Genomic DNA, 19,617 nt, shown 5'->3' with positions numbered 1-19,617 from the left:
TAGCAACCGTTTGACCTTGTTGGTGAGCTGCCAAATACTGACCAACTAAGCAACGTTTTATTAAATCTCCACTTCTCTCTCATTCCAGCTCATTGTGTCAAGTTAATGCTGTAAGGTCTTCAGCAAGATCTGGGAGTAACTTCTATGGGACCTATCAGGTTTCTATTCTGACACTTAAACATATGCTGCACCTCTATGCCACATGAGTGTGGCATAAACTTTTAGATTAAATTATGCTGACTTAAGAGAGTGAAATAGAGAGATCCATCTAATAGTTAACTAGATCAGTGGTTTTCAAACTGTGGGTCACGACCCAGTACTGAGTCACACAATGTAAAGCACTGGGTCGCAGCGGTTCTGGTCAACACCGCCGACCAAGCTGTTACGTCCCAGCGGCAGTGCTGCCCGGCTAAGGCAGGCTAGTCTCTAACTGTTCGGACACCGCGCTGCGCTCCAGAAGCGGCTAGCAGCAGGTCCAGCTCCTAGGCAGGGGGGCCACAGGGCTCTGTGCACTGCCCCCGCCCTGAGCACTGGCTCGGCACTCCCATTGGCTGGTTCCCAACCAATGGGAGCTGGGGGAGGGGGGGCACGGTGCCTGCAGGCAAGAGCCGCGCAGAGCTATTCGTGCGCCTCTGCCTAGGAGGCAGACCTGCTGCTGGCCGCTTCTGGGGCACAGTGTGGTCCGCGGTGCCAGGACAGGCAGGAAGCCTGCATTAGCACCCCCGCTATGCCGCTGACCGGGAGCCGCCCGAGATAAGCCTGAGCCCCCCCAAACTCTTGCCTCAGCCCTGAGCCCCCCCAAAGCCCTCATCCCCACCCCACCCCAGATCCTGTACCCCCAGCCCAGAGCCCTGACTCCCTCCTGCACCCCAACCTCCTGCCCCAGCCCAGAACCCCCTCCCACACCCTGAACCCCTCATTCCCAGCCCCACCCCTCACCCCAACCATCTACCCCAGCCCTGAACCCCTCCCACACCCCAAACCCCTCATTCCCAGCTCCATTGGGTTGCAGGCATAAGAACGGCTCTACTGGGTCAGACCAAAGGTCCATCTAGCCCAGTGTCCGGTCTTCCGACAGTGGCCAATGCCAGGTGCCCCAGAGGGAATGAACAGAACAGGGAATCATCAAGCGATCCATCCCCTGTCACCCATTCCCAGCTTCTGGCAAACAGAGGCCAGGGACACCATCAACAAGTTTCTTCAACTGGGTCACCAGAAAAAAGTTTGAAAATCACTGAACTTGATCATGCACATAACAGTCCTTGTACTGCAAGAAAAACTTCCTTGGATAAAAAGGCAAAAATCTGAAGGATTCAATTTATGAGGAAATATTAAGATTTATGCAAAGAGCAGAATGCGCTATAGAGAACAAGTGATGGCAGAGAGTTTAAAATGAGTGCTGGAGAAGTGTGTTGAATGAATGAAGTGGCAGGACAGATTTCCACATACAAGGACAGAAATACCCAATGCAGCTCAGCGCTAGGGGGCCAGTTTTATTCCTCTAGAGCAAATAAGTGAATTGAGTGTTCATGGTTACTCTAGACTATCAACTGTGATAGACTGCCCCCCACCTACTCCCCCACAGAGACCGGAAGAAATTCATTTAAACAGAGGCCACAGAATAGTCAAATACTAACTGAAGATTTTTTTCAACTCGGTCCAGATTCAGTAACCTAGACGTAAAAAGCTCTGCATACTGTACCTGAGTCACTCCCAGTATTAGTATACAAGAGCACAAACAATACTATGCCTATTCATCATCAAGTATGTGAATACCGCTTTAGTCTTTAATAGCATCCCTATGGATACTTCAGCATCACTGCACAGCTAATCAGCATTCGATAAAATCCATTAGCTACGGGGGTTTTCTTAAACTAAACTAATTGCCATAGGAGATTGAAAAATGGGTAGCAATCCCACCTCTTTCTCAGCAGACACCCAATACCAAGAGCAAAAATGCTCGCCATGACGTGACTAAGCCACCTTTAAAAACATAACCGATCCACAAAGGTAGTGCAGCTGCGAGCTATCCTGGTTTCTGGCTCTGAATTTCACCGTATGAGATGGCAACTTCCTTATTTAGACAGTTTGAAAAATGTAAAATTAAAAAGGAAGACTATGGCTGAGAATTTGCATAATTGGTGTCTACTCCTTGCTTACCTAACAGGAGAAGAATTCTGTCTGTCAGTTAGTCTAGACTGTGGTGTTCAGTCCATGGGATTCTGGAATCTGTGGGCCAGAAACAACACAACAGCTGAGATGCACCAGAACAAAGAGAGCTGCCACCTGGTGGCTTCCTCATTTTACTGAAAATGTAAGTCTCATTACACCTCTACCCCGAGAGAACACGAATTTGGATAGAACGCGGTAAAGCAGCGCTCCAGGGGGGCGGGGCTGCACACTCTGGTGGATCAAAGCAAGTTAGATATAACACGGTTTCACCTATAATGCGGGAAGATTTTTTGGCTCCCGAGGACTGCGTTATATTGAGGTAGAGGTGTATATTGCTTTCTGCAAGGTTGCCTAATACTTTAAGGCTTCGCTAGAGTGTTCTGAGCATTCGTTCCGGCACCCAAACAGTTACAAAGCAACTGCCAAACATGCCAACTAGATTCAGTGCACAGTGGCAACATCTGATGCAATTTGCACCTCAAGTCAAAAGCAAGTTAGGTTTATATTCTCGGTAAGGCTTTTTTAAAGCTTGCATACTTTACTTAAGGTTATATAAAATGCCAGTATCAACAGTTTTGGAATTCAAAAGAGCAGCATTTCTACCCCTGCACCAGTTAAGTGGTTTAACAGCGACATCTGCAGATCAAATAGATACACTGCATGCAGCTGCCTTTCCCTTCTTTCCCACCTAAATGAGTTGTGTGTAAAGACAGGACATTTTCAAAGGCACATGAGAAACCTGGGTGCCTGGCTGCCATGTGTGTCTTTGAAAGTCTCCCCCACATTTTATGGTCTAACTTTTAGCACCTTAAAGATTTTATGGTGATCTCCACGTTTCACACATGAATTTCCCAAATGCTTCAGATTCATCGGACGTACTTACAAGAAAAGTGGAACGGTGCTCAGATGACTACCAGTGGTTTACCCCAATTCTACATTGCTGATGTAAATCAATCTGGTTAAGGGACAGGATTGGAAAAAGCTAGTCTCTATTCCCAGCTCTGTCACAGGTTCCCTGTCTAAGCTTAAGTAAGTCCCTTCACTTGTGCCTCAGTAAAAAGGGGGAGCACTTCCCTATTTCAGAGGGGATGCAAGGCTTAAGTAATATCTGAAAAGTCCTTTGAGACTCCTATACAGAAGGTTCTAGCTAGTTAAATGCAAAGTATTAAAACATTGATCCAAACAAGAAAGCACACCTTAGCCCATGACGAAAGGAACAGGACACTACTGGAGTTCCACTCGCACATTGCAGTCAGGTACCCTGCTGTAGAACTCTTAAGAGCCATAAATTCCATATTAGGTGGCCCCCCAAAGTAGCAGTATTTGACATTTATATAGAGCCTTTCATCCCCAAAGGGATCTCAGCACTTTATTTGTACAGGCAAACACCAATGAAAGGTCATGACATCTAGATGCACAGCACTGCAGTTGTGTGTATGTGGGCGGGGGAGAGAAATGGATTTTGGCCTGGATACCGGACATTCTGAGTCCCAGGGAATCTTCAGCACCCACACAAAACAGACAGAGCCTCTTGGGTCTGTGGAGAGATCCACATAGGACAGAACTGCATGAAACTCAGCTTATCTACTTCAGGGGGATAGATAGCCGGAGTCTATCCATTTGGGATTCAACTCTGACTCCAGGGAGTCTATATGGAGTGAGCCCAATGCTTAATCTCTGTTATCTCCTTCAAAGTGGCTGCAAATTCACTCACCTAGTTCTGCCAATCTCTCAATGTAATGAATTCTCACTGGTAGTTTAGCACCAGGAATAAATTGCAGCTGTGGACACTGTTCCAGTTTAAGAGTTAACAAAACAAGAAAGATTTTATTTTGAAGAGGGAAAACTCTCTCCAAGAAAAGCCCTGTTAGAGTCTGAAGAGTTTGGAGTGAGACAGCAGAGGCTGTAAAATTGAGTAGAGTGATCCCAGAACACCCCCATCGTACCAAATTACAGGCGGATTCAACAATGTTACTGATACGTAACTTGTTATTCCACCTTATATAAAAGTCACGGGATTTTCATTACAACAGTGCTTCATTATATTAATTGGAGTTTGCTTATTGCAGGATTAGTCAGCCCTACAAGCCAATACTTTAATGCTGAATGTGTACACAGAAGTTTCATAGAATATCAGGGTTGAAAGGGCCCTCAGGAGGTCATCTAGTCCAACCTGCTGCTCAAGGCAGGACCAATCCCCAGACAAATTTTTGCCCCAGATCCCTAAATGGCCCCCTCAAGAATTGAACTCGCAACCCTGGGTTTAGCAGGCCAATGCTCAAACCAGTGAGCTATCCCTCCCCTCATGGAATGGGTGGTTTCATAATTTTGACAGAATATAAGGTGCTAACATCATGCTCAGCAGGAGGAGAACAATGGGACAAATCGAAGTTTTGCTTTGCTAGACACTTCCCAGAAAGAGAGACTTCAGTGTGATACCATCAGTGTTCAGAGACGCTCAGCACTTAAACCATTTATTGAGGTGCTGCCTCTACCATAGCCATTCTACTTAATTCAAAATGATGGGGAAGGTCTGACATTTCCAGTACATCTCATGTATTCCAGTGCACAGGAATGAATCCTGGAACACTAAAGCTGAAAGTCACTGTGCTGAACAGCTGCTGTTCCCGTACTACTGGTTAATCAAATACCAGGTTACAAAGAGGACTAGATTTAAAAAAAAAAAAAAAAAAATCTGGCATCCTGCCACCCAATTAAAGTAATTCCCCAAAAGCACCAGAGTAAGTGTTACTTAGAGATCTTAGTAAAAAAGATTCAATATGCAGGGCACATTTCGAGAGCTACAGCCAGCAATGCATGTTTACGGGCACTGGGAGGGAACAAAAGGCAGAAAGCGATCTTGGATGGATGCTGTGGTATCCTGGATGGATCAAAATGACTACACTCATCCACAAAGAGATTAGCAAAAGGACCATACAAAAAGAGCTACTATGGCTGCAAACCTCCAGTTCTGAAGATGCCACATAAGAAGAATTCCCATCTCCCTTTGCTCCTGCATGGAAGCGTAGAGCTCTTTTACACCCCCTGAAGTAGGACTTCTGGCTAAGAGGGATGAACATCCTTTGGAGCCTATCCAGCCTGATCCCTAATTAACCAGAGTGATCACTGTTGCAAAATTCCACATGCGCCAACAGCACTGTCTCAAGTCAGCAGCAATCCCAGTTGAAGAAAGCAAGAAAAGTCAAGCAGTCAGACACCAGAAGAGTCGAGAACTGCTCAGAACATGACAAAAGGCTGGCAATGCTGGTGCTGACAGCACACCTGCATGCTGAAGCACTGCAGCAGACAAAACCAATACAAACTAGAATACAGCTGAATAGCCACTCAGAGGTTTAAAAGATTAGAGAGTCCCCCTATTTGTCATCCAGGCAAGAATAAACCTCTTCCAGCTTTCCTTTGGCATAGCAGGTGTCAATGTTTGTGAGCTCAAAGTTATGATTCACTTTGTAAAATGAACTGGAATTCACAGGCTTAACAGTCACTTAATGCATCATCCATTTAATGCATTATTACTGATGTTACAAACTGGGGCAATATATTTTGCCCTATTTACACAGTGATTTTATTGTAGTAATACTTCAAAGTGAATGTAGGGCCTTGTTTATTACAACAATGAAAACAGTTTGTACACAACGAGGATGAATTTTGTATACCTTGGTACATGTTGATTCATTTGAATTTTAAAGTGTTTCTGATCAGGGCTCCTGTTGAATATGCCAGAAAAACATTGGCAAGGGATTTTTTTAAAATACATAATGTACGTGCATGCCCTAGAGGTCAAGCTGTGTTCTTGTGATGCTCAGTCTGACTTGGCAGCATCTGAAACATCAGATCAGTCATCTCCAATTTCAACTCCTGGATGAGTGCACTCAGTTAGGAATAGCAATCTGCTCTCAAATTCTCTGCAGTCTGCTTAGCCAATCGCATTCAATGGCTGATTAAATTATTTGTGCACCAACACCAGGATTGGTGCTTTAAAAGCTCTGAGACTGTCCCTCCCCCATTACAAGGGGATCCAAACAAACAGAAGAATTTGCCCCCACGTAATGCTGAGGGGGGAATTCTACATGATAGCGCTTTTACATTGAAGCCCCTTAGTATCTTAAGTCTCGATGGCTAAAAATGGCTCTGGTGACAAGCCTAACTTTCTCAAGCAGCAAGGACAAAAGATGTTCTAGGCCTGGACTAGAATGTTAACAGAACATTAAAAGTCAGAGAGGAAACATTAAAGGCACAATTAGTTTTTATATGTACGGAGAAGCTCCACTCCTGCATCACCTTCCGACTCTCCTTCAGAAGAGCCCTCCTGCTTACCAGTAAGACATTGCTCAACCTTTTTCCGGTCAGCCCTGCTTACTGCACTAAAGACAAAGGTGAGGTCTGTGTGTTCTGGATCAATTCCAAGAATCCAGCTGTGCTGAAATCTAAGTCAGCTTGTTTTCCCCACTTACTGTCTGAACACAAACAAAAATGTTCTGTGGAGTGAAAACATGTCACTTACGCTTATATCTCTACTGGGATCTGGGCCCAGGAGCGTTTGGCTCCTTTCACCATTATTTTCCTCCGATTTATTTAAACCTCAGTCAATGGGGCAGACATACCTTCTGTACTCTGGCTGGACAGAAGTGTTTTAATGAAATGTCATTTTATTGAGACGAGATAGTAATTGCTGCAAATTCTTTATCATAGGCAAAACTGACAGCTATCACTACAAATACTTAGGAACTGCAAAGAATTTTGCATGTGCCTAAATAATATGTATTTATCTCCCCTTTTGTTTGCTTGAATACTAAGTTAAGGTGGGGATGAAGAGAAAAACTTGAGACTTTGATAATCATACTGAGATCTACTGTAACAGTTTAGTACTGTTTTGTGAACTTGTAGAAAAGCTCCTTTAGAATTAAATGCAGTCTCCTTTTTGCTATTAATAGGCATAATTGCATGCATGTCAACGATCAATAGGTGCCCTCTCCTGTTCCCTGGACACTTAAGTTAATTATTCATTGCAGGAAAATCTGTTTATGTGCAAAGTAAATGTAAAATCCCCAAGCCCCAGAAAGAACTCCAGTCTTCAGACCATGCCTTCCTCAAAAAGGACCTTGCATTAGATCCAAAAGATTAACAAAACCAGGCTCTGGATGACTCAGGGGTCAGGAGAGCAAGTTTAGAACAGAGGGTTCTCATTGTTACAGACAGCTCCTCTGCCCGGGAATTCCAGCTCAGCACCTCCACTGATAACAGTGTAACCTATGACAGGAGAAGAGGCAGACTGAAGAAATCAGGCCCCAATCCACTAAGCAAGGCATTTAGGCTTTAGACAAAGGAGAAGAGACAGAATGGAAGAGGCTGAGACAAAGGTCATGTCACAACACGAAAAGCTTGCTTGTAGAGATCAGTGTCAGGACCAACAGCACAGAGACTGGGAGATCCAGCAGACAGATGGGATATAACTGAATGCTACCACCAGGACAGCTACTGTAGGTAAAGGGCAAACAGCAGTAGTAAGATCTCAAATTGGCTCCTCTCAAAAGCCTTGTTTTTGGACCACCACTGAGGACTTAGACATTCTTCAGAGTACAAGGTCAAGACAACATCTTGTCTCTTTCACGTGCTCCACTTGTACCCACACTTCTTGCTCAGTTAAATTTTCCATAACATTGGCCATGTGTTCCTTTCTGAGGCAACCTTGGACTCAGTGACCCTCTGAAGAATTAACCAGAGTAATGCTAGCAGGGGAAGAACAGGTGGTTAGAATTCCCCTCGTTCTTCCCTCTTTGGAACAGATGCCAATGTTTGAGCTGGCTGGTGCATCAGATTCTCACTGAAGCAGCAAGGACTTGCTTGATTTGATGCATATTCATAGCTGAGATTTGAACTTGCATCAATGATTGAGAAGGAAGCTTACTGAAACTCAATGTCAGGTGAGCACTTAAGTCAAAGCCAAGGAGAGAAGGTGACAGAGGCAGTGGGCTGTGTAACACACCACGCTAACTCAACTATGTAGGAGCTGCCTGTTACCTCTGCACTGCCTCTACTTCAAGGAAGGATCAAGTGAAAGATTAGAGAATCAAGAAGGGTCTTCACCCATTTAGGATGTGGAGACAAGTTCTTGAAGACCGTGCTATCTACTAATCATTTTCCATTGCCACTAGAGGCATTGTCAACATCCAGTCCCGAAGGCTGCAGGCCTACACACACCTTTACTTAAACTTTAATTAAATCACTATAAAGGGGGAGAAAGTGTTGCATACCAGTCTACTGTAATTTAAACTATCAATAAGCAACTATGTACTTAGGCTATTTCTATGCAATAACGAGTGTTTTTTTAAATAAGGGACCGGACTGAACCGCTTTCCCAGATGCCCTGCCATCTCTCACTAGTTAGTGTCTCTGTACAACATAAAGTCAAAGAACTTACCCTCTTAACTCTCAGGTTACACTAGAGTCAGAGCTCACTTGTATTGCCCACCCCAAAACTGCAAAGCTTTTAACCAGTCCAGTACTATGAACTGCCACTTCCCTAAGCAAAAACCAAACTATCATCTCTCTAAGGCCCAGTCCAACAGCACAATACATTTTAAGTGATAACGGTGAAAGCAGCTCAGAGTCAGCAGAGATATAGACTTCACCCCTCCAAGAACAAACCACCAGAGGGACAATAAAATAATTCAATAACTGGATTCCTAGAAAAGCCTCGCTAGGCTCCCAACCTACCCAATCTTTATAACGGCGCCACAGAATTTGGTTCACAGTAATATAGGGCCACAGGAGCGTAAGTAGTGCAAGCAATGCACTACTTTTCTGCTTTTCCCCGATGAGATTTAAATGAAAAAATTAGCATCCATTCCAAAGCTGGCTCAGAACTACCGCATGCAGTTTTACACCATGGAATAGCAGAGAACATTAGGGGCTTCTAATCTGCAAACAGATTTAAATAGTCAGTTACTTGGACCCTGCAAAGTATGCACAGTTGTTTAAATGCTTCTGGTGTTCAGTAAGAGGTGATAAATAGTGAAGTGATAAATAGCAAGCTGCTAAAGGAGTCAACCACAATTTTCAGACTGCAGAAGGAAGCTCAAGGGTTGCTTTATTTGAAGACTTAACTCTCACCAGAACTCATCTACCTTTTGGCTAGAGATGAAGCTGTGCTGAGTAGAACCAACGGGTCCCCGAATGGGATATGACCATAAGAAGAGACATGAGGCTCCCCCTGCACTGACATTTTTGAAAATTCAACAAGTGACTGTGAACAAGCACTGTACCCCCCTCTGGGGGTATGTTAAAGCACACAGAAGAGCATATGTTTGCGCTCAAGTTATGAACCCCAAACACGAACTTCCTAAAATGTTTACACCTAATTAATGGAAAAACTGAAGTGATACAAACAAGTGCTCACCTCAGGTTTACTCTTCTATCAGTGATTATCAGAGCTTCCTTAACGTGCCATTTTGAAAAGAAACATATATTACCCCCAGGCTGATGAAGAGTTCAGGCATAAGGAGCACACATCTGAATGAATAGCATTACCCAGCTCACAAAACTCTTAGGATTCCAACAGGCACCCTTAATCTTTTAACAGTTATAAAGCTCATTTCTTTTACAATCACCAGGTCCATGTTCTCCACCATAATGGAGTACCAGACCAGCTTGTTACAAAAGCCCTAGAGCAATTTCAGAGGCTGTTCCTTTCTGCAATCCATCTTTTGGAGAAGTATAATTGTTACTTACTTTCCACTAATCTAGTGAGCAGCAGATGCATAAGCCATTCAGAAATCTTTGGCCGGCAGAAGGGAGGTGACCCCAAAGTTTACACAGGAAGGGCAAAGCAGGCAGATGCAATTGTGGTATGGATTCACTTACTGAACCAGCAGGCTGAATGTAGGGAATAGTTCAACTGTAACAACCTCCTCCACACACAAAGTGGCATGTTAAGGGTTTTAAATCAGTTGCTCTAGCTCGTGTTTCCAATCCCAGAAAATACACTTCCAAAATCCAAAGCCTTCCAAAAAATGTTCAACCTTTTATTACATATCAATTGCAGCAAGCCATACTGAGAAAAGAGGGGCCGTGGAAACCTTTGATTAATATTTCCCTATGGTAGTTTAAAAAGGAACAGGCTCAGATTCCTGACAATATTTTCAAATGCTTTTGTAAGGGTTTTAAATTAGATTGTGAGCTCTTCAGGGCTGGTACCATTTATACAGCGCCTAGCGCTATGGGGTCCCAAACCTGACTGAAGCAACTGGGCACCTCAATATAGATGTTATATTCGTTATTAATGAGGAAGAGGGAAGGCAGCACATGCCTACAATCAGCAGGCAGATCATATGTTTGGACTACTAGCTTCATGTGTCCTTCCAAGATACTTCAACCAGGTAACACACATCGAGCAAGGCCCCCTTACAAGAATTTTACTTTAAGAGTCACAAACTGCTGTTTTGTTTACTCTGAATAAAAGCTTGTTGTTGCAGTTTGTTTTTCCCCTCACTGGCTTGTAAACAGTGCAAGCACTGTCAGATACTAAACACAGGGCTGATTAATAACATGTGCGGCTGCTGTAATGTTCATGCATATTCAGTCCAAAAGTCTGCACAAAAGTCTAGGGGTGAGAGCGTTAGCATAATCCGGAACAATTCTCAGAAATACTAACCCCTCTTCAAATCTTCCTGATAAACAGAGCGCCACCTTTGGTGTTTTCCACAGAAATAAGCCTTTTGTTTACAGGGCTTGCAGAATTCCACTCAGGGGCTAGCCTGTTCCTGCTCAGAAAGAGGGAAAACAAGCCTGACCTCGAATTGCTGAAACAAACACTGCTCCCTCCCTCCCCACACCATCACTCCCAATGCAAAGGTAAAAGCACAAGACATCATGCAGTGTGACCAAGCTGATTGAGAACAGAAAGAAGGACAGCAAGAAATCCTGTTTATTGCCAATAGCCCTGCAGGGAAAAACAAAAATCCCAGAGCCAAGAGGATGAACTGCACTGGATGCACTCCTGATTTAGTTCACCAGGCTATGTTGATTGTTCTCGTCATTTCTTAGCTGGTGAAAGGTATGCAGGAAGGCGAATGGCCCACCAGTATATTAACTGCAGTACTCACTGTTTATCACAGCCCTCACACTGAACGCATGGGACAGACATCCCATCTTTCACTCATTACCAATAGGCTCTGAAAGACCCCTAATGCCACATTATGACAGCTGGTGGGCAGGAGATTAGCAGGAGATCCCTGTGGCAAAGTCTCGTGATGTTATCGATTTTTGTCTTGGGATTTTGTTAAACCTCAACATTTGCCTTTTTATTTATTTATTTATTTTTAAAGCGTCAGCCTTCTGGAATATTGTGATGAAAGAATCTTGGGGGTTTGGTTCTTAAGTTTCTAGCCCTTGTGGATTCAGAAAAAAAAGCTTAAAAATGGGCCTGAGAGTAACCTAAAAGACCAAAAAGGCCAACAGAAAAGAACCTCCCACCATCACCTTTTATTTGTACATCTCACAATTGGGGAGAGGGGAAGGGGGGGGGGAAAAGAGGGCTGGCATGATTTTTGAACATGTGAAGTCGGCAATATATCCTTTGCACTGACTCCAGCTACAGGCACTCCACCCAGCCCTGTGGCAGGATAGCTTGTTTCACAACAGCAAAACAGCAGTTTTATGAATTGATGTTTCAGTGCTTATGGTTTTGTGTAACTTCAGATTTTATACAACGGCCATTTGCCCAGATGGCGAATCAGTTTATTATTTGTACCACAATAGCACCAACAAGTCCAAATCCAAATCAAAGCCCCATTGTGCAAGGCACAGTACATGCCCCCGAAGAATTTTCAGTGGACAGAGTGGAGGGGAAATAGGGGTGAAGTAACTTGCCCACGTTCACAGCTGGTCAGTGGCACATTGGAACCTAGATCTCCCAACTCCCAGGCTAGTGCTCCAGCCACTGGACAATACTGCAGGCATTGAGATGTAATAGGTACCAACTCATGGAAGACCAAGATGTCAGATGGCAAGAGGTTTACTTGTTAGTTGCAAACAGGATTTCACTTGCTACATCACTAATCAAGTAGCTTAGGGACATGTTACATAGCGTACCAATAGGCTAATTAAAGCACCACTAATATTAATTAATTGACTCAGACACCAAGACACATCCTCACATGATTTTGATTCACGGTAGTCCTGCAATTGTGAGGTAACCATCTACGAGGTCAGTATGGCTCACCTTGTAATATTCACTTCTGGGCTAGAAGGTCACAAGCCCAAGGCCCATACCAGGGCTTTGTACTTCACTGTTACATCAGCATTACGTAAGCATAAAGGGGGTGATGCACTACTGAAGGAGCAGTTGCTCAGGAGAGATATTCCACAGACAATTGTCTTAGCTGGACAATAAGAATGCTCTTTTTAATTCTGGTTTGTAGTGCCAGGATAGCAATCTAGTGGCAGACCAAGTTACAAATCATGTCACTTTTCTAAGAAGCCCCGTAGATTAAAATCAGCATTGTCAGACAGTTTTAGATGGACAGCCAACACTACAAGTCAGGTATGCTTACCCCAATTACAGGGGAAGCTGAGTCTCCCACCATCGGATTCCCCAAAAGATCAGCAACTTTCGAATCTTTCCTCATCCCCAGCAGTCTTCACATTTTCCAAAGCCAAGAGTATGACCCAGAATTCTCAGTAAGAAGCAGCTGCCACAGCCATTCTGCATGTGTCAGATTCTAGAGCAAGTTGCCATTTGTGAAGTGGTTAGGAAACTTGTTCTGGCAACTGGCTCTGAAGATAACAGATTCCTGAAAATGGAAGGCTTGGGGATTGAGGAAAACAAAACGGTGGCCTTCTCTCTCCTCTCCTACTGCTCTGTAGTAATCCATACATCACGGGATCAATATTTAGAGATGGAAATCCACAGGAACCATTCAAACAACCAGGAAATAGGCTACTAAACTCCAGTCACACCTGCTTTTGTAGACTCACTCAGCTGCTTGTGGGCTTCTCAGCAAGCCAGTAGGAAACATTCTAGAGAGAGCAGCCCGATGCGCCTGGCTCCCCGCCTCTAGGAGAAGGGGATTTCTGCATGTGTAGTGGTTCCAAAGGGGGTCCTAGTGGGAAGGTACACAGAGTAACAGGTAACAGAAGTGATAAAGAAGTTGTCCGGAGACTGAGAAGCTAGGGGGAAAAGAGGGATTCAAGTAACCAAGAGCTCCTGCAGAAAGGAGAAGAGGTAAAAAAAGATAGCCAGCATAACCTCTCAGAAAGACACCCTCTTTGATGTTCAAGGCAAGCACATGATGGCAACCACATTTGCCTACTCAATCATTTCACTGCCAGTATCTTAGTAGTTTCTTTGTAAAGCATTCTGGGACACAGAGAATGAGAGATATCATATGACCATGCAACCATGCTCTTAGGCTTTGTCTTTCTATTAGTGAGCAATAGGGAAAAAGTTTATAAACAATAAACCCTGCAGATAGCCACATTCTATCTGCAAGAGTTCATTCTTTGAAGAAACAGGACAAGCTAATTCCATGGCAAATACTTGGGGTTATATACCCTGCTTAATAATATCTTGTTACACTCTTCCCCAAGGCTTTAAATAGCTAACACTGCAGATCACTCAGGAGAGCACAGCATCCATGGAAAGAACAGAACTTACGTTTCACTGGTAACGCTGAAAACTATTTTCAAAAACATTAACAGGGATGCCAGTTTCCTCAAACTGGTTGGAAAAGTAACTAGGGGAAGAAGTGTGTTACAGGAATAGTCCTTTCCTTGGCTAAGAAATGTACTAAATGATTTCCAGATCTTTTCAGTCTCTATCATCAAAAGCAACGTTTTTCTTTCCCCTTTTAGGGAAAAGTGGGTTGTGGGGAGGAGAGAAGATAAAGAGAAACACACGCCCAGGATATAAAACAGTAAAAGACAGTCCATGATTTGGCAAAATAGCTTCAGTCTAAGGTCACTTGCAATTTCCATCATAAAAAAAAAAAAGTGTTTAACTCACCATTGTATTTGGCACACATTCAAGCTAGGAGTTTGTTTTCAACTAGTTAAATTTAAGTTTATTTAGCTTTTGATTAACAGGGTGAAAAAAATGTCTGCTGTGTAACGGATGAGATTTAAATTAAAGTTTTATTCATAATAAATACTTCAGAGAATTTTTAGTTTGGACTTAGAATTTTTTGGCTTTGGGTGTTAAAGGCAGCCCAGTAACTGTTTACAATATCTTGCATTTGCAGCCTCATTAGAGGAGCTCTTAGCAGTTTAAAAATACTAACTGAACACCTCTCTCAGGTAGGTACACTGCATTCAAAGTGACATGCCACTGAGATGCCTCAGAGTTGGGACAATTTTAAAGTGCATACCAATCTACCACAGTTGAGAGAGGAATTGGAGGAAGGACAGTATCCAGCTGAAGTTGAAGAGAATTAAAAAAAGATACACTAAATTCCACAGCTGAAACTTAGATGGCAGAATGAAATTAACAATTCTTAAAGCACCACATGATCTTTAATTATACGTGGTCAGGTTTTAGCTCGTATCTAAGGACTGGCACCCGAAGGGTATATTTTAATATAGCCATATCCATAGGCTGTATATACAATGCTCTGCATTGTGTATTTAACATGATGTGCACTGTAACCACTCCAGACTAAGACTGGCAAATATTAGGCCAAATGGAATGGCACACAGGCTCCTGTAATGCAATTAATGAACCAGAGGTAACTCTGATTTGCCTCCAAACCAGTGTCAAACTACACCTAAAGTAAGATGCCCCTACTTTCAGAATAGACCTTAATTCATCATTAGAGAAACTACAAATTCAGTTTTTAATACAGAATTGAGGGATTACAAGAGAGATTGAGAAGGAAAAAACAAATCTCTTTAGCAAATAGGGAAAGACATGGAAACAAGGTTAACAGTGTTGTTTTAGGCCTTGGCTACACTGGCGCTGTAGAGCGCTGCAACTTGCTGCGCTCAGGGGTGTGAAAACGCCCCCCCCCCCCCCCCCCCGAGTGCAGCGCTGGAAAGCGCCAGTGTAATCAGCGCCTGCAGCGCTGCTCGCTATTCCCCTCGGAGAGGTGGAGTACTTACAGAGCTGCGGGAGAGCTCTCGCAGTGCTGGCGGCGCGACTACACTCGCGCTTCACGAATTGCCAAGTGTAGCCAAGGCCTTAGATTTGCACGTTTCTCCCAGAACAGGTTTCATTTCAATGTGCTTTCGTATTATACAAGTGCCCTAACTTCTAGAGGCTGATCTGAAGCCAATGAACTATTTCAGAGAGTCAATTAATAAGGAAACTAGATAAATGCCTTAATGAATCTTGGGAAAACACGATACTCCGGATACAACAGTGATAACTGGAACAGGGCAACATAATTCCTGCTGGATCTAGGTCAGCAACAGAGCACTCTTCATTTAACTCCAGGAAGAGGACAAGAATCACCAGAATTTAAAAAAAAAAAATTAAAAAGAGTGAGCCTGCTGGATGAAGATTGTTGTATTTTAAAGACATACTCGTAGCAGAGTGCTCTGAATGAGTCCATTGATGGAGCACTGGTTATTCATCTAGAAGAGCTGAATGGAACAAAAGCGTTCTCTTAAATGCATCCTGAAAATAGAAGCCAAATCTAGCAGTGACATTTCAAACATGTGCCCTACTTCAGGAATAAATTCAAGAGGGGGGAAAAAAAATGCCACACAGCAGGGGTAGGAAGCTAAGCTAAAGAAAAAGTATGAGCCCCCCCAAACTCACCACTCTATTGAATATGTAATTTTTATTTCACTGTGCAGGGGTTTACATAGACAGTGTCTATACATTGAAATACACTTCCCGTTTGGAATTATACAATTAGCACCTACTAGAGAGATTACCAGTTGGCAATATGTTAGCCTCTGGGCCAGACAAACTGATACTAATGCAACATGCAGTGATCAACAGACAATTAATCCATGAATGCTTTGACTCAATCCAGCCCACAGGAGGGCACTCTCCTCCAGTTCTGTGAATGCTGCATGGGATACATTTCCTGAACAGCAAATTCAGTTCTAGCACACTAGGTGGCCAATAGAGAAATGGAGGAGGAAAACAAAAAAAAACAAAACAAAAAGTGTTGATTTACATTCTGCCCTTGAAGTGAAGAAGGTTAGGGGAACATTTTGGTTGTTAACACACAGCAACAGGAAGTTACTCCATTTCTGCTACCATTTGGAGAAAGCAGGCGGAATTGCCAGTCATACAAACATGGACAGCCCTAACCACATTTAGTTGGTACAACAATCACTTGGGCCTCATTTTAGCCAGTGAATGCCTGCTAACATATCCAGGGACCAAAGATCTTTCTTAGATAACTGGCAAATTGTCTCGTTAGACTGACCTCACACTTGGTAAGACAACTCTCGTCCTTTCTTGTATTTATACCTGCTCCTGTATTTTCCACTCCATGCATCTGATGAAGTGGGTTCTAACCCACGAAAGCTTATGCCCAAATATATGTGTTAGTTTCTAAAGTGCCACAAGGACTCCTAGTTGTTTTTGCTGATACAGACTAACACGGCTACCACTCTGAAACCTGGCAAATGACTGATTCCACTACTTTAAAAGCGCTAGCAGCTTTCCTGTATGCTGCAAAGCACAACTCTCATGGACACACTGCCCTCTTGTGGCAATTCTAAAGTCTTTAGCCAGAGTCTATTACCAGCGACAGGAAAAGACACTGGGGACAAGCACACCAATGGCATTGTTTTCTTAAAAATATTGGAATGTGCACGTCAGAACCAGCAAACTGTTTTGTGAAAGCGCCTCTCCTCCAACTTCCTTGCTGACAAGCTCAATCTATTTGATTTCTAGTTTGTTTGGCTTTCAGTTCCATGAGGACTTAAAACAGTATGAGGATAGGTCACCTGAATGAAGGGGACAGGTTTAAAGAGGTACCACCCGCAAGGCAGGTGAGTTTTACTTAATAACCTTAAAATAATGTTAAGTTACCATATCACTGCTTTAGGATCTAAGGGGGGGGGGGGAGAAAATCATTGCTTGACAAAGCAGTGACTACGAAGGAATAATCTATATAGAAATATTTGAAGAGTGTACACATCAAGGAAGGCAAATCAAATATTTAGTATTTGAAAAGTCTTCCCTGTATTTCCCAACAAAAAACTACCAGAGAATAGATAGATTTGGTGTGCTCCCTCAGAAGCCAACTATCCAAAACTTGGCTAAGCAATGAAAAAAAACATTGTGGAAGGCAAAGGGGACATGTGAACATCAAGGAGGAAGAGGAACTTGAGGAGGATACAACCCCCGGGAGGTCTCAAGCAATTCAGGCTGCTGCTTGGGGTCCTCGAGAAGACCCAAGATTTATCATATTCATACTATTATCCAAAAGTTAGAGAACTGTAACAATCCTTTCTTACTAAAAGATGCCTGAAGTGCAGTCACAACTTGACATCATCCAAAGACAGCAAATGGCTGCTCCAGCATTTCAGGATGCAGCCAGAGCACAATGCATGAAGATCTAGCGTTTAACTGCTATTAGCCCAAAAGGTAGTTGTTCAAATAAATCGCTGTACGGAGTGTTGAAAATTTACTTTTAGGGATAGAAACAGCTTTCTGCAACAAAGATGCTGAAACAATCGGCTGGATACACAACTATTTAAAGTTTGCAGCAAGAAAAGTGTCGCACAGAGCATCTGGATTAGGGGCAGCAGGCAGTTAACCCTTTAAGGGAACTGGCACTACCCAATCTCACAAATACATTCCTCCCCGGCTCCTCCCTGCCAGATATCCCCAGTATCTTTCCATCTAAACCCATATCCTTTATAGGGAAAAGAACAAAATACAGAACAGAACATACAATCACCATTTGACAAAACTGCGGCAAGTCTTATCTGCCCTGGCGGACTCTCGGATTGGATTCTAAGCATACTGGTACCACCCTCCTCAAGCCACGGGCAAGTCATTAAGAGGCATAGCAGTTATTTTAGGTGCGTGTTGTGGTGCACTGTAACACAAAATGTACCTGTTTAGAGGATGTCAAAGCTACTGTTTTCAGCACCAAGGTAGCGGATTTCTCTGGCTTGACTGAAGACACTTTTCCTTTAAAAAAAAAAAAAACAGAAGAGAATTTACAATGATCAAGACATGGTTACTGTGTTTGACAAGAAACATCATTTGCACTGAATATACTTTGTAGCTGACATTGCTCCCAGAAAAGTGGATGTCCCGTGCAGTACTAAAGCATAAAGACACTGAGCCCAACTATATACTGTATTTCCTACTTGGCAGGCATTTATTATACGAAGGCCACACACGGATTAGCTACTAGCCAAGTGGGTAAGAGAACGCCTCTTTGCACTGATAGATCAGAGATTGTGGGGGATAGAGAATATTCCCCCCCCCCATTAAACCATTTAAGTTTCAATGGTGCAAAAATATTTAAATAATTAGCTATGATGTACATTTTAGCTTATTGTTTCATGCTGGTTGGCTGAGACTTTGATCACTGGCATCAACGCAGGCTGGAGCTCTGTGACCAAGTAATTCTTACTTATGCCTGCAGATGGCTACCTCACCAAAACAACTGCCATTCATAAATAGAGGGTTTGTTTGTTGTTTAAATCTATTGTTAGGCATGTAAGGAAAAAAGAAATATTCCAAGTGCTTAGTCAGCCAGTGAGGTATCAGAGAACTTGTCTCCTGCTGACGAGAGGGATATGGATACTATGAAACTGATCACGTACGCATTATGCTTTTCTAAAGACGTAAAACAGAAAATTTCAAAGAAAGACCAGAGAAATCAGCCAAAACTATTAACGCAAAGCCTGTCAGGAAGACAGACATTATCCTAAGGAAAAAAAATAAAAATGAAGAATTTAGAAAGATTTAGTCATAGGCCACGCCTACAGCAGTATTCCTGTTTGCTTCCTCACCAGAGCAAACATACTAAGTGGATATTTGATTTAAGCCTAATAAATCATAGACAAGAACTTGCAAATAAAACCTTCCAGAATTATGCTTTCAGGTAGAGAAACTTGCTGAGATACATTTCTCTTGTTGTTCTCCTGCCACAAAGGGCAGGACATGAAGCAATGGGGTCAAACTACAGCATAGCAGATTTAGATTAAATCTCAGGAAAACCTTCCTAATTGTAAGATCAGTAGGACAATGGAACAAAATGCCTAGAGAAGTCGTGGAAGCTCCTTCACTGGACGTTTTCAAAAAGAGGCTAGATAGCCATTTGTTTTGGATGGTTTAGACAACAAATCCTGCATCTTGGCAGGGGGTTAGACTAGATGACCCTTGCAATCCCTTCTAACTCTAGGGTTCTGTGATTCAGTATGACAAAGAAATATAGCGTACCCTATAAAGTGAGTGTCTAGATACTTCTCAAACGCAAATCAGACTGGTTGAGGCAACACTGTCTA

At 43.0% G+C, this 19,617-nt stretch overlaps 1 protein-coding gene across 9 annotated transcripts in view; it reads right to left on the bottom strand.

The window, feature by feature from the left end:
- The window catches only part of GNG7 (G protein subunit gamma 7), a 137,222-nt gene that overhangs the window by 84,990 nt on the left and 32,615 nt on the right, over positions 1-19,617 (bottom strand). For 8 of the 9 annotated variants that reach the window (XM_054013505.1, XM_054013510.1, XM_054013503.1 and 5 more), the window contains exon 2: positions 18,213-18,289. The gene's annotated coding sequence lies outside the window, so the exon portion shown is untranslated. Of the gene's footprint in view, positions 1-2,160; positions 2,230-18,212; positions 18,290-19,617 lie in introns of all 9 variants that reach the window. The other variant, XM_054013507.1, reaches the window with a different exon arrangement.

Source organism: Malaclemys terrapin, chromosome 24 (genome assembly GCF_027887155.1).
Source record: "Malaclemys terrapin pileata isolate rMalTer1 chromosome 24, rMalTer1.hap1, whole genome shotgun sequence".
NCBI classification, from domain to species: domain Eukaryota; kingdom Metazoa; phylum Chordata; order Testudines; family Emydidae; genus Malaclemys; species Malaclemys terrapin.
This window is presented reverse-complemented; position numbering and strand designations above follow the sequence as displayed.